The sequence below is a fragment of the Dendropsophus ebraccatus genome, unplaced genomic scaffold (assembly GCF_027789765.1).
Source record: "Dendropsophus ebraccatus isolate aDenEbr1 unplaced genomic scaffold, aDenEbr1.pat pat_scaffold_1127_ctg1, whole genome shotgun sequence".
NCBI lineage: Eukaryota > Metazoa > Chordata > Amphibia > Anura > Hylidae > Dendropsophus > Dendropsophus ebraccatus.
In genome coordinates, this window is record NW_027208544.1 from 395 (window position 1) to 16,397 (window position 16,003).

Here is a 16,003-nt window from a genome sequence, read left to right on the forward strand (position 1 = left end):
AAGTCTCCCAAGTAGTTTTTTTTTCTTTTACCAACATATTATGTAAAGCTGCATTCACACATACTGCATTTGCAAATTTCAGCGAAATGCAATATAGTTATGCCCTATGGCTCTGCTTTCTCACAGCGGATTGAAAACCACTGTGAGAATATAGCCACATCCTGCTTAAGAAATCATCTGCAGAGCCTTTGAACAAAATAATACATTACCTGCCCAGGCTCCTTTCTGCTTCTCTAACTCCCAGGTCCCTGACGTCCCACTCAGCCAATCAGTGAGCTGTCCTGCCACAGCGCACTGATTGGGACGTCAGAGACCCAGGAGCTAGAGAAGCAGAGTGCGGGCAGGTAATGTATTATCTTGTTTAAAGGTCCGGCAGAGGATTAGTTATATAGAATGTGGCTACATTCTCACAGTGGATTTAGTGAGAGCCGTATATCACAACAAATTTTGCTGCGAGACTCGCAGTGTGAAATCTGCAAATGCTGTATGTGTGGACGCAGCTTTACATAATATGCTGATACTGTAAAATGAATCCCCCCCCCCCCCAAGATAGCACTCTTGTAGAGCCATATGAAATAACTGTGCCGCATATCAGAGTGGATTTCGCTGCAAGACTGAAAAGCCAAGTTGATCAAAGCCAACTGCTGTAGCTTCCATAATATGGAACAACCCAAATAGAAGCATGAAATCTGAACAGCCTGTCTGCCAAGAACACTAAGTTCATGTTTTTCTGAGATGGCTATAACACAGAAGGCTCCCTGGTTTGACAAATAACTTACCCAGATATATCAGAGTAAATAGCAGTGTCGACACAATATGTTGGGAGCAAATGGCACACAAGAAGCAATATAGCTTTACAGCTTTCCCTTGAGAAAACCACAAGTCCAAAACAGCAGGTATAGCTGCCCAGTAAGTTCCCAGAAATGGCACTGCTCCAAGAATTGCTGCCAGAGCTTGTACATGCAAGGAAATAGAGGAAATGGTTAAAACAAATGTTCCATATTACTTAATATGTATAAAATTAACAAAAAGACACTATGAGCAATGAGTCAGAGAATACAACTAGAATTTGTGTTAGATTGTGTATAAAAAATAACCCTTTGATGATGTGAAACTGAACATTATAACAATTGTTTAATCTAAACCTTGTACTGTCTGGCTATGGTAACTTATCCTAACAGATATCCAGTTAGTTATAATAGACTTCCACTGCATATGTATAGTGGAGTGGAGTTTAAATGCTAGGATCTCTATGTGAAAAAACTTTAGTCTGGAAATATTACAAAAGCTACTATAGTGACCTCAGTGCGGGCAAACCAATTCCATTGCAAAAGCATTATTTTAATCCATTGTTTCCTCTATTTTCTTTATAGGGGTGTAACTCTAGTGAGGAATGACATGTTCTCGCTAACAGTAAAAAAGAGGAATGGACTGTTCGGATTTGAAGGGTAAATAAGTTAGGTGCTAAGCATCTAAATGTTGGTCCTGACATGGACATCCCATGTTGTTATACGATTAAAGCCCTGTGTGTCAAGTTGTTGTTTTTTTTTTTTGTCACTTTTGTCTTTACCTGAAAAGAACCCACATATATATATATATATATATATATACGTCACAATGGATGTCATTGATTTCGAATGCCACAAATTATTGCTTCATTTGTTATCTGCGGTTTCATAAAATATTTTTCAGCACACTGTATAAAGCATCCATTCATCATCCCATCGACTACATTGTTAAAACCAAAAGACACAATAGTGGAAATGGGCTTTGTCTGCAGTCTGCCCAGTTTGTCATCCATTCCGATAAAAAGCAAGACAAATGAGTGGTTTTATCTTCACTTTCCTATAGTCAATATTTTTTGGGAACCGTCTAGATACAAGAGTTCTGCCTCCAGTAATATAGTTGAACAGTCATGCATACACAATTGGTCTGAATTACATAACTTTAATAATACAAAGGAACTTCTTACCAGAAGGAATAAAGATAATGTTTATCCAAAGACTGTATGAGTAAGCCAAGTATATAATCCATAGAAGCAAGCCATTTTTAGAGAAGCATCAAATACACCCCTAAATATCAAGAACAAAACATGTATATCATCTAAATACCAATTATAATGCAGAATAGAAAACAATGACAGTATACATGTAGTATATTACATATATCAATCCATCAATTGATATATAAAGGATTCAGTATTTTGGCGATTTTCATGTGCCCAAGCATCCTTATATACAACATATTAATATTCAATGCCTAAGTAGACCACAGAAATTGACCCAGCAGGTGAAGGGATTGTTTACAGAGTTCTCTATGGACTAGATAGACACAGAGATAGATTTCATTACAGGGAAGCTTATAGATATTATATAGTGTTTACAGACCTACTATGTCCTGCAAAGAGTGCACATAGAGTACATGAACAATGTGACTCTTGCAGAGCTAATGACACAAATTTTGGCAGGATGTATATGAGAATGTTTTGGGCGTTAATTTTTTACAAATAGATCCCTTTATGCAAATGCTAAGAAGTTACACACATCCATGTAGGTAAAGCAGAGTTCAGCATATGAATTATTCTGATAATACATGCAGAAAATGATTTATAGTACTAAATAAGCAAGTTACATATCCAATTATGTAGCTTGTGGGCAGCTATGGCATCATGTCATGGATGTGCTGAGAGCTGGTGGTTCACAACTTTGGGTAAGTTATGAATCCTCAGACAATGTAGACTACTATTAAATAACTGTGTACCATAAAAGATAGTAAAAGCTCAAAGTGATATTATCTCAACTAACAAAGTTATACTTGTATGGCTTTTCAAGTTAAATATTTTTGCAAACACATTCAATTACTAAATTTGTGTTCTTTAGCAACCACCACTCCTATGTTCTAAAAGCAGTGGCTTGGCTGGTATATACAGTATAGCTGTAGTATACACACACACACACATTACAAAATATATGCACTATATCTGTTTGCAAATATGTTATAGCTATTTATATATCTGAGAGACCAGGAGTAGGGAATCTACAGCTGTTGCAAAACTACAACCCCATCATGCCTGGACAGCCAAAGTTTAACTTGACGTCCTACAAGATTAACTATGTTAGTTTAGATAGGAATAGCCTTTTAAACATCAGCTTCTCGAATAAAAGCTGCAATAAAATGAGCTAGAAACAGTGCAGAGTGGCTGAAATAGTGGTAATCATAAAAAGCATCCACAGTAGAAAAGATGCAGGTAACAAGCAGGCCCACGTGCATACACTCATGTGAAAATATCGCACACACTAAATTGCACCAAGACACCATGCAACTTAGTAATGTGCAATATCCCCACCCGAGCAAGCAAAAAAGGAGCAGCAGGATACAAGGACATGGGTCATTCAGGAGCATGGAACATTCAGGAAAAAGAACATGCTGCAATGGGAAAGGGGCAGTTCTTTATGCAAACATGCACATGCCAAACTGTACAATGGCCAACAAATTCAGTTTCCAAAACTCCCTAAATGCACTAAGAGAAAATATAGACAGCTAGAGACTCTATGGACCAACAGACTCAGTGCACACTAACTTTAGAGGTAGCTTGGCGCAAAAAAAATAAAGAAAAAAAAGACACGACGCACAGGGGGTGGCGAGAACATGAGTTATATAAACCCAATCCGGTGCCAATGCAGAGCTACCGTTTCCAGTCTCCCACTGATCTCCCGGTTTCTGTGAAATTTCAGCCCCACAGGAACTGTCCGTAAGCAGCGTTGCCCTACCTCAGTCGCTGCTTGGCTGAGCGGCAGTTCCTTTGGGGACGTGATGATCAGAACAAGACACTAGGACAAGTAAATGTTCTCACTACCCTCCGCCACCTGTTTTTCTTTTTTTAATTTTGACCTGACTACCCCTTTAGGCACCATGAAGATTCTGACACAGTTTAGCAATGTTATGGATTACTATTATTTACAACTGAAAGACACAGTATGTATGGGCACAACCTGTTTATATAGTTGTGTAGAGGAGTCAGTGTTACTGCAGCTTCAAAGTGGTTTTCCAATGTTTCAGATCTCTTGAACTGCACACCCATATTTTCTTCAAGCTCTCTGTCTTCCTGTCTTTTGGTATGTTTCCATTTGTTGGCAGCAGCTTTAGTGTGGTTTTAGGTTTTGTTGTGTTTGGCTAAGGTTATCCCTATATAATGGATCCATTTACAGTTGTTCTGATATTCTTTGCATTTGAGTTTTCCTGGACCTGTTCTTGTTAAATAGTTCTTTAGTCTGTGTATTCTTGCTGTGTGCTGGTTGCTGCACTTATCTAAGCCTTCCTGCAAGACAACTACCACTCCATGAAACACTACAACACTCATTACCACTGACATCTATGATGAGTTGCCTTTGGGTTTTGACCCCAACACTGGATACAAGCTTGTATGGGTCTAAATATTCTTCTGTACCATTATTCCTAGAGGTGTATAAGTACTGGGAGCCATTATAAAGGGCCAGGAAAGGCAGCTGCTAAAGGTGAGGCCTGGTTCTAGCAGTCTTTAAATGTTGTAACTCTGATGACCTGCGTTTCGGTCTGATCCCAGGGCTGTTAGCGTTGACATCCCAGCCAAGTTGCCAAACCTCCCACTTGACAAAACCTTCTTCTTGAGATGTAACTCTCCCTGTTCTAATGTACAGGGGGTAATGTTACCTGCTTGGGGTTGTTACAGGAGTTCTGGGCCTAAATGTACCGAAGTCCATGAAAATCTTTTGTAGAATCCAATTTCCCAAATTTAAGTCAATTACCAATATTTTTTAAAGGATCTTGACCCACATGTAGTTCAGAAAACCAGAGTATGGAAATGCAATAGAAAAAGACTTGAATCATGAGTGGGGCAGATGAGATAAAAGCAGAGAAGACAGTCTGAGGACTGGAGATTTTGTGCCTGTATGTGAGGGAGGAGTAGGGGATTCAAAGAACAGGGCCACGATGGAGATTGAAGTTTAACCATTAGCTTTTTTGAAGATCACGATTATCATCCATTTACAATTATATTCAGAACACTGCCAACTGTCTGCTACATGATTTGATAAAAAAATTAAGTGTTGTAGATATACGCCAGAAGCATATCTATACTGTTTAATTCTAATATATATTCACTCTCTTCACATAAAATCTGTTAAAGGGATGCATCTAACCTACTGTTATGTCCCATAAAGCACAGGGCACTGAGGATAAAGGTAATTTTCTTACCTGAACATCTAAAATTTTTATATGCAAATGAGTCATTTTGGTGCACTGGAGGCGGGACTACTAACTTTAGAGCACTGGTCTGCCCAGTCCCTTCTTGTGAATATTACAGCGGCACTCTGCAGTGACGTTACTTAGGTGTTCATCACTGCAGAGTGCCAGTTAAATATTCATTAGGAGAGGTGGGCCGTATCGGTGCACTAAGCGTGGTAGTCTCGTCTCCAGGTCACCAAGCCGTCTCATTTGCATATGGAATAACCTGCTGTAAGTTTCCTTTTAACAATGAATACCACTGAGTCTATACAAGAAGGTGGTCAAACAGATTATCCGAAAACACAAGGTTTAGCATTATAAGAAAGTTACAGGACTTACAACTAGTTTAACAGACAACTAATGAAAGATCATTAAAGGGGTTATGCCACAACCAAAAGTTACCCCCTATCCACACGATAGGAGATAACTAGATAGGTTGGGGTCCGACCACTGGGAGCCCCACTGATCATAAAAACTGAGGAGAAATGTGCCTCAGAATAAAGTGCACCATATGTGGCCAGGGCTCTATTCATTGAACATTGACTAACGAGGAACATGCGCATTGTGCTCCATTAATTCTGGTCACATTTCACCTCAGTTCTTATGATCAGTGGGGATTACTTACTTGCAAGATAAACCCCTTTAATGGGACACATAAAACAGTAAAGCCCAAAGCCTTTGAAATCCCCTGTTAGCCATACACATTTATTTATAAGCCCAGAAACTTGGATGACTTAATTCCTTAACATCTCACAAATCCCATAATATTCATGACACCCTGGTAACTGGAATCAAATTTCCCAAAAGAACATCAATGCTGGAGTTTTCTTTAAACATTCAGTGAAGACAATCTGATTTGTACTTCCTGCTAAAGCTGCGAATGGAGGGTTTTACAGTACCTTATTGCCTCTTCTACTGACTGTCCAATAATATTGGAAGATGGGCCCGGCTGAGAGAGAGTGTGAGACTTATAACCCATTTTACTGGTTTGTAGTACTCATCACTGGAGCTCAGGAGATAGAACAATGTTGTAAGAAAAATCACCTGAAAAACATAGCAGATACCTGTTTGTATAACATACTCAGCTATTAGTATGATTTCTGAGCATTGACAACATGATCATATGTTTGAACAGGATAATAGGCTAAGTTCATCATACACCACGTACCACTAAATTTGATTTTATTAGGGAGTGTCTGGCTTGTACATTTTTATCCTTGGTAGTTTTAGGATAATATTAATAAATCTCTACCAAGGGCTCACATATTAGGGGCTACATACAAGATTCTCCATCTTTAAAATGCTTTTACAGGCAAAATGTACTGGTTTTTGCTGTGACTTAACCCGAATAGGCTAAAACACCCTTTACTGGTATCATAAAATTAAAATAATGTAATTTATTTTTATTTTGGGCACTGAAGATCCTCCAAACCAGTAATGAATAACTAACACAGTCCATTCTCACACCTACTCTATACTACATACAAAATGTTCTACAGGCAACTCAAATTTGTATTACATACCAAAGACAGGACAAAATTCAGAAGTGCCGTGCCACTGTAGATGATGACTGTAAAAAGTGTTGTTACAGTGGTGAAAAGCAAACTCAAGTTGCGACTCATTACAATCCAAAGGGATTCCAATATCTGGTTTAGCAGAATAAAGAAAATATATTATCAACCTAAATAAAGGAAAATAGCTCAGCTGTTATAAGACAACACACATGTTACATATAGGACAAGCAGAGAACAATGGTTGCTTAAAGAGAATCTGTAACCCTCACCAAGGGTCTAGAGTTGGTAATACTGCAACAATCTTAATAAACCCTTCCATGTCATACCTGTAAAACTAGTATTAGTGTATTTTTTTCTGCATGTTTTTTGGTTACTGCTGAATAGTGTTAGAGAGGTGTGTCCTATGGTCCTCTGTGACCTAGGACTGCAGTGCCTCTTTCCTCTGTATTGTGCCTATGCCTGTCCCTCTGCATAAAGATCTCCAATGCAGGGCACTGCCTTAATCATTCTAGCAGCACAATCATGGTCTCACTCAATCTACCTGCTTCTCTAGTGCATAGCATGGCAAATCGCATTTAGGCAAGGCTCTCTGATAGAACCCTACATGGGAGCTCATTATGCAGAGGGGCAGGACATAGACAGGAATACAGCAGAAAGAGGTGTTGTACAACTAGGGCACCGAGGACCTGAAGAAATGCCACTTTGACAATATTCGCCAGTGAATGAAATAATTTTTGCAGAAATAATGACACACATTTTTCAAATATGACATGAAAGAGTTTATTTTGCTTAAAGCTGAGGTGCTGCACAGCCCTGCAAGTATATCAGACACAGCCCTGCAAGTATATAAAAAAACAGAAAATTTTGCTTTAGGAAATCTTAATGTAATCATGATATATAAAAATCTGCACCAGCTAAATGACCTTCATCTGAAGGATCAAAACACTGTATGTTAAAGCGTTACTAGTTAAAAGATTCTGATTGCACCGGGTCTCACTTCTGAGACCCTCTTAAGTCCAGAGCCACAGCAGGGCACTTCCCCCAGCGGTATCTCAGGATTGCAGTGGGTCTCAGGAGAGTGATTAGTAACTTCTGACATCTCTGATGTTTTTTATAGTTTATTATCAGGGCATATAAGTTAGACCAATGAGAGAATAACATGAAGAACAAAATATCGTAAAGCCTCACCGATAGAAAGGTTTCAATGTTCTCATGAACAAAAGATGCAATATCTTGCCAGTCCACAAATTCCCCCAGCCAGCTGTTTTGACGTTGTATAGTCATCTTTTGCCCTTTGTGCCTTCCTGAATTAGTTACATTCTATTAACAGAAGATGGAAGGAGTTACGTTATTTAGCATTCCAGCTAATAAAGATAAACACATGTATAGAAATCATACAGATTACCTTTATGACCCAAGAGTGGTACAATCTGTCCCAAAGCTCTAAGACTTGCTTCTCAATAATAGCAGTATTGTTGACTTTTTCCCCTAGTACCTTGTGTAGCTGTAAGGAAATATTGACACTATTTATATTGTTACATCAGAAACCAGCATAAAATGTGGATATGCCATAAATGACGTTGATTAGAAGATCCCTCTAAGCAGTTTTTAGGATATTTAAATTAGTTTAACTGAACTAAAACTTAGCTGTATTTTCATACAAGATAAATAAGGTGAATAAAAGTTAATAATAGGACATCAGTGCACACATAAGGCTTGGGTCACACTTCCAGGCTCAGTTCAGAGAGTCTGTTTGGTGCCACGAAATGAAGCCGGGCGGTTGGTTCAAGAACGGACAGTAAAAGCAATTCGGCAGTTTATTACTCCCTGTAATAAAGACACCGATCAGCCGATGATAACGATCATCAGCTGATTGTGTCTTTTGGTCCTGACCTAAAATCATCAGTGGCAGACCACACATCGCAGCCGGCACTGATGCCTATGTAAAATTTATACATACCTGTCCACACTCCTCGATGCTTCTGCCCCCCCCCAGTGTCTTTCTCGTTTCTGGCTGCTCCCCACAGCTGCTGGTGGAACTTCAGAGCCAGCCACTAGCCGCTGCCAGTGATTAGCTTTGTGGTCTGTCACTTCATAGACTGGTTCTGAAGTTCCACCGGTGGCTGTGGGCAGTGGGCAGATCCAGGAAGATCCCGGGGAGAAGGTAGAAGCACCAACGTTGCTAACAATGTCTGTGCAGTCGTTGCTGCCCAACAGTCGAGCTGTGTAATAGGCTCAGTAAACTAGCCCTGATCTTACATTACTGTTTGGGTGGTGTAATACGACCCTAACTGATACAGACGCATACCCAAAATGCCACTGACTTCAATTTCCATCCTGTGTCCATTTATTTTGCAGGATTTAAGCAGACAAACAATTACTGCTTGCAGTACTTGCGACAGCACAGAGATTCCCAGTAGAAATGTGAACCTAGCCTAATAATTACTGTAAGCTGCAAATCTGCTACAGATCCTATATGTGTGAATGGGCACTAAAGTTGGGCACTACACGAGAGGTTAAATTTGCAGTTTTATTAAATATGTGTACATGGCAGATGCTACAAGTTTACCTTATTGGTGATCCACTCTCTGCCATACTGATAAACATTGTTAGCAGCAGAATTAAGAGCCTTCTGGATAACTTGCGCTTCAGGTAGCCAACTACATTTCAAACATACAAAAAAAATCTTTTGGCTTACTTACTACAATGTCAAATTTTACACAAAAGCAAAACATTACATACAGTGCACATAAATGGAATAATTTTTATACAAAGTGAAGGGTCAAAATGAAATAGTTTTTAGACAAAGTGAAGAGTCACTCAGTGGCCTGTGAAGCTTTAAAGGAAATGTGTCATCAGGAAATTACCTATTGTTGAAATCAAGTTTTTATGTTAAAGTGACACTGTCACCCCCTTTGTGCATTCTGACATCTCTACACAGGTGTAAAGGGTAAATTTAGCGCTTTTCATATCATACGTCATGGTGTTTGTTCAAGTAAAAAGTGTCCTTTTATCAACTGCAGATTGCATTAAGTGGGCGTGGCCCGCTGCAATAGCGCCACTTAGCCCCGCCCACAACAGCACCGTTGGCCCCAACCCCTCGACGCCCATTGGTTGGCCAACGTAAAGGGGTAGGGGTCTAGACCTTTCGGCCAGCCTGTTCCAATGGCCGACGAGGGGGTGGGGCCAACGGTGCCGTTGTGGGCGGGGCTAAGTGGCGCTAATGCTGCGAGGCCACGCCCACTTAACACAATCTGCAGTTGATAAAAGATGACTTTTTACTTGAACAAACACCATGATGTATGATATAAAATAAGGTATTAAAACCGCTAAATTTACCCTTTACACCTGTGTAGAGATGTCAGAATGCAAAAAGGAGGTGACAGTGTCACTTTAAACACATTCCAGTATCTGGCTCAAATCAGTAAAAAACAAATCTAGTTGATACATTCCCCTTAAAGGGAACCTGTCATTACTTTTATATAGCCTGAACCACAGGCTGCATTGGGGCATCGGGGTGGTACCCATAGCCTCTGCCCATCCAACCAGCCTCAATTGATTTCATCCAGGAAGTGAAGCCTTGATGCAGTAGTAAGTGGAGGGAAAAAAGCACTTTATGTGCATTTCCTGTAATAAGTGTATATTAGGGATTTTATAACTTTTGGAGGGCAATACAATACTTTAAATGTAATATATTCTTGAAATCAGCTATTCATGTATAGACAAAACTGTAAGCTCCTTACTTTGCCCATTCTGGATGATTAGAGACTGTCTCATTGATTAGATTACTGGTCACTTCAATGATATGCACACTTTCCTCGTGCACCTGGAGATAAATGTTGATAAAATAATAAGAACAAAAACTGTATTTATACACGACCACTACCACAAAATGTTCTTATCATTGACATTTTTTTTTATATTTCGCTTGGGCCATTGTAAAAGGAAACAAAAAAGGCACCCTCTTCACCTCTTTCACCTGGGTCTCCTGCAGCTCCTGGTGTGATGTTATCTGGACCTCTGCTTTCTACTTCTGAGTAATCTCAGAAGTGATGTTCCACTCAGCCAATCACTGGCCGCAACTGTGTCCCTTCTCAAGAACTGTGTAAAAGAGCCATCACAGCTGAGACAAGTCCACCTCGGAAACAGGAAGCAGCGCAAGCAGAAATGACATCACACTGAAAACTAAAGTGAGCGTCATGGCTCTGAACAGCTAGCGGTGATTACTATTACTACGTGCTCTGCTAGTGGCTCCAGCAGAGCAACCAGTGACAGTAATAACTGCTTGCTGTACAGTGGCTTTTGTGTGCTAAGAAATACTGACAGGCAGCTCCCCCTGTGTATTCTATATTCTAATATTAATACAAAGTACACAAGGGGGCCCTGCTCTGTGTCAACAGTGCAGTGTTGCAGCCCTGGACAGCGCTGCAGTTGCCAATGCGAACATTGGTGGCAGCAGAAGGGCCTTTGTTGCCCCTTAGGCCCCTTTCACACATCTGCCTATTTTGTCAGCAATTGCTGGTCAGCATTTCTGGACTGATTGAGGACCCATTGATTTCTCTTGCCCCCAATTCACATCTGTAGTTCTTAAAGGAGAACTCCAGGCTGGGGTGATGGGGAGGATGAAAGAAGTAACATGCTCTCACCTCCCCTGCTCCAGCGCTGGTGCTAGTATCCCACAGTTCTGGTCCCCCGGTCCCGGCTGCTTCTGGGTTTGAGCTGGGACCTGGGATGTGACGTGTTAGGTCCGCTCAGCCAGTCAGTGGCTGTGACCGGTCCCTGCTTTGGAACAGGATCTGCAGGATACCAGAACCAGCAGTGGAGCAGGGGAGGTGAGAGCATGGTACTTCTTTCACCCTCCCTTTCCCCAGCACTCTGCTAAAAATCACCCCAGACCGGAGTTCTCCTTTAAGGAACTGTGATGAGAACAGATCACCCATTTCAATCAATGAGTCGGTTGTAACTGCGGACAGTATAGATACATATCTGTAATCCTGTCCAGTACCCCTTGTCCAGTATCCCATGCAGCAGTTGGTTGCAAATGTGGACTTTCCCTTTAGCTTTAAGAAGCTGTAAATATTTTTTTGTTTCCAATTCATTTATACCAGGTGTGTCAAAGCTTTAGCTGTCCAGTCATGATGGAAATTGTGGTTTTGCAACAGCTGGAGGGCCGCAGTTTTGTTGTGATTTATACAAAGTCAACAGAGCAGTTCATTTGTTTCTACTTGCTTATTAGAATTCCTGATTTTAAAATTATTTAAAAAATTTGTTAAAGAGCAAACAAAAAAACATGTTATACGTTTCACAATTATACTCTGGAAAATTCCAAGTCAAATAACTTAAAGGAACCAATCACCGGAAAAACGCATATAGAGCTTTTGAAATGTGCTGTTAGAGCACACAAGCACACTTGCCACACGTGTTTCCATAGCCTCCGTGCCTTCCCCATGTAAGCCGCAAAGTAACTTTATAAAACTGGCGCCCTGTATGCTAATTACCTGAGGTAGTCACCTGGGCGGTGTTCGGCTAGCAGGTAGTCACGGCCCCTGGGCGTTCTACCGCTGTAATCACGCCCCTCTGGGCGTGATTCAAATGGCCGAGTAGCTGTGACATTCTGATGCCGGACGCCGCCGCACATGCGCAGTGCAGCCGCTTCCATTCCGGCGGTACTGCACCTGTGCAGAATAGCCTCGAATAGCCTGTTAGCCGGAGTTCGAGGCTATTCTGCACAGGCGCAGTCCAACCGGAATGGAAGCGGCTGCACTGCGCATGTGCGGCGGCGTCCGGCATCAGTACGTAAGCGCGCCTGACGTTGGGCACGGCGCGCTCCCGAGTGACGCCACAGCCACTCTGCCATTTGAATCACGCCCAGAGGGGCGTGATTACAGCGGAAGAACGCCCAGGGGACCACGACTACCTGCTAGCCGAACACCGCCCAGGTGACTACCTCAGGTAATTAGCATACAGGGCGCCAGTTTTATAAAGTTACTTTGCGGCTTACAGGGGGGAGGCAGGGAGGCTATGGAAACACGTGTGGCAAGTGTGCTGTGTGCTCTAACAGCACATTTCAAAAGCTCTATATGCTTTTTTCCAGTGATTGGTTCCCTTTAAAGTGTACCTGTCGTTTGTAAAAAACTTTTCACATGTCATAGAGGCACCAGAAAGAAAAAAAAAAAGAAATTGGCAGCACTTCAATGCCTCTGTTCACACTGTGGAATGTGTGGCTAAAGTACAGACAAAAAAACAAAACGTGCAACAGCAACCTGCAGGTTTTGTATTTTATGTCACAGAGACACATCAAAAGTTTTGATCGGTCCAAGTCGGAGTGTTCAGACCTGTACCATATCAGGAGAAAAAGCGGGGAGAGGACCGTGCTGCAGCGTGTCCTTTCCTCGCTCTGTGTGAGATAAAAAGTCGCACTCCATAGACTTACTTTATCAGCCAGACTCTTTATTTTCTAACAGAGGAGGAGTGGACCATGCTGCAGCCTCTCCCACTCTGTGTAAGAAAAAAAGAGTGGGCTTCATAGACTTACATTACACAGACCCAGAGCGATCCAAAACTTTTGACATGTTTCTATGAAATGTCAAAAGTCTTTAAAAACAACAGTGACACTTTAATTGTACTTCTGGGACCTTCCATATCAGAATACAGTTTAATGTTACCTTTGCCGTTAGGAGTAAGGCTAACAGGAGAGTGCCGATCACCAGCAGAAATATAATAAATATGCTTATTATTTTTGTTCAAGCATTTTCTCCAACCATATTATCATCTACAGAAATAAGGAAAAACAAGCACAATTTTATAAAATCCTACTCAATGCTGCTAAGTGTAACTGATGCAACATATTAGCAACAATGTACAGAAAAGATGAGCAGCACATACAATGCCTGGTGAGCAGAAGTAGAAGCTAATATTCCATAAACACAAGCACAGTGCAGGTAGTCAGAACATTAGTACATGAATACATACATTTTACACAAATATGTTAACAGCATGTTACATGTTCAACTAACAGTATATCTTACCTTTCATCGGCTGCCCAGTTTAACAGAAATAATATTTCCTGATGTCAGCTATTTCCAACAGGTGGAAAGATGGGATTGCAGACCAAAGCCATGACAATATGCCCACCCTATGGAACTAAGACTGCAGCTCTGGCTTTTGTAGGCAGCATGATGAACATGAGTATTTAAGTGTGGTCTGGACTGGAGTGGCTTTGTGCCTTTTTGTGCCATTTTAACAAAGTTGCATTTGTTAAATTAGATGTGGAACTGAACACATACTCACCAACAGAACTATTTTGAGGACAGACCCCCATATGGTCTTGTCACATCTGGTGTAAAGCTAATACTGTAATTCCACCATAAGAACATTACACCAACAGTTACATATGGTGGTGTCAAGGAGACGGTCTGGGGTTGATTTGCTTCTGTAGGACCTGGGCAATTTGTCAAAACTGATGGGAGTCAAGAATTCTGCTCTGTATCAGAAAATCCTGAAGTGTAATGTTTACCAATCAGTTTGAGAACTACAGCTCAAGTAGAGGGGGCTATAGAGCCGGACAATGGTCAGAAGCACACAAGCAGGTCCACCTCTGAAAGGCTCAAAAGAAACAAGCAGTGCATGCTCTGAAACCTTCAATGTAGATGAAGTAAAAATAATTCTGCAAAGTAGATTGGGCTGAAATTCCTCAGCAGTGACCGCAGCTGTTACTGCCAACAGATAGTATGATCATTTAAAGCTGCATTTCTTTTTAGTCTTGCTGCTTTTATATTACATTATGATTAGTTAGATGATCTGAACCCTCACAATATGACAAATAAACAAAAACTGAAGAAAAATGGTGAGCAGCAAGTACTTTTTTAAATGCATAGGACTAATATGCCTGAGCATCAACAGACTGCAAGGTAAACATGCTACGTTCAATCAGCGTTTTGACCATCCGTCACCATTCCGTCTACCCTTTTCCCGTTTTGGAGTAAGCAAAACGGAAACTGTCGGAACCGTTTAAATCCCCATAGATTCCCATGATATTTTAGTGTGCTCCGGTTTGCCCTAATTGTGCTCAGTTTGCATGCAATCCGTTCAAGATCCGTTTTTTTGAACGGAAGAAAAAAATTGTGTTTGCAGTATTTTTCTTTCCGCTTAAAAAAACGGATCACGAACGGAAAGTGCACTTCCGTTTTTTTTTTACATTGTAGTCAATGAGGACGGATCTAAAACGGAAGGTATTTCCGTTCAAATCCGTTTTTGCACTGAGCATGCGCAGAAGCAGCAAGAAACCAAAGAAGAAAAATAAACGGATAGAAAAATGGATGCTGACTGATGCAAACGGATGCAAACTAATGTACAAAAGTCTGTTTTTTTTAAGCCAAAATACAAACGGACCATTAAAAAAAGATGAACATTTTGCAATCAGTTTGCATCAGTCTGCTCATCAGTTATGCTCATCCGTTTAATTATATGGACGGATCCGTTAGAAAAAAAGAAAAACGCTAGTGTGGCCGAGCCCTAAACCTATCTGTTCTAGTAGCTACCCTACAATAATCATTAGAAGCCATTAGGGCTCGGTTACATGGCCAAAAAATGAAATCTCAGTCTTTTAAACATATGGGTGATTCACAATTTGAATCTCAACTTTTTATTTTTACTATTTTAACAGTGTTTAAGGCAGCAATGTACAATAACAGTGCCCCATATAAGCAGTTATGCCCATATATGCCCCCGAATAGTTTTCAGGCCATTTTGTGCCCCAAAAATAGACAAAACCCCCTCTGAGCCCGCTATATAGTATAGGAGTTCAGCTCTGTGCATCCATATAGTGGTTAGGCCCCTGTGTCATTCATGTAGATAGCCCCCCTGAGATGTTAGCACACCCAGTGAGAAGAATCCCCTATGCACCTGTCCCTCCATGTAGGTAGTCCCTCTAGTAGTTGACCCCCCCCCAAGGTTATCCCTTTGTAGTAAGCCCCCTTTATAATCCTACCTACAGTAAACCCCCCCCCCCCACACACACACACGCACGCACACTTCAATACTCTGGTAGATAAAACTTCCTTTATGGGCAATACTCTCTTTGTAGGCACCATCCCCTTTGTAAAAAATAAATAAGTAACAAAACACACATACTCACCTGGCTTCTGACCTGTCCCCCGACTTCTGTCACTCTTGTGCCGGGGAACTGGAGGAGGTAGCAGATTCTAGTGGCCGGAGGCATAATGCTG

At 41.0% G+C, this 16,003-nt stretch overlaps 1 pseudogene; it reads right to left on the bottom strand.

Annotated features, from left to right (window-relative positions):
* Positions 1-775: 775 nt before the first annotated feature.
* The window catches only part of LOC138774826 (transmembrane protein 245-like), a 46,715-nt pseudogene continuing 31,487 nt past the window's right edge, over positions 776-16,003 (bottom strand).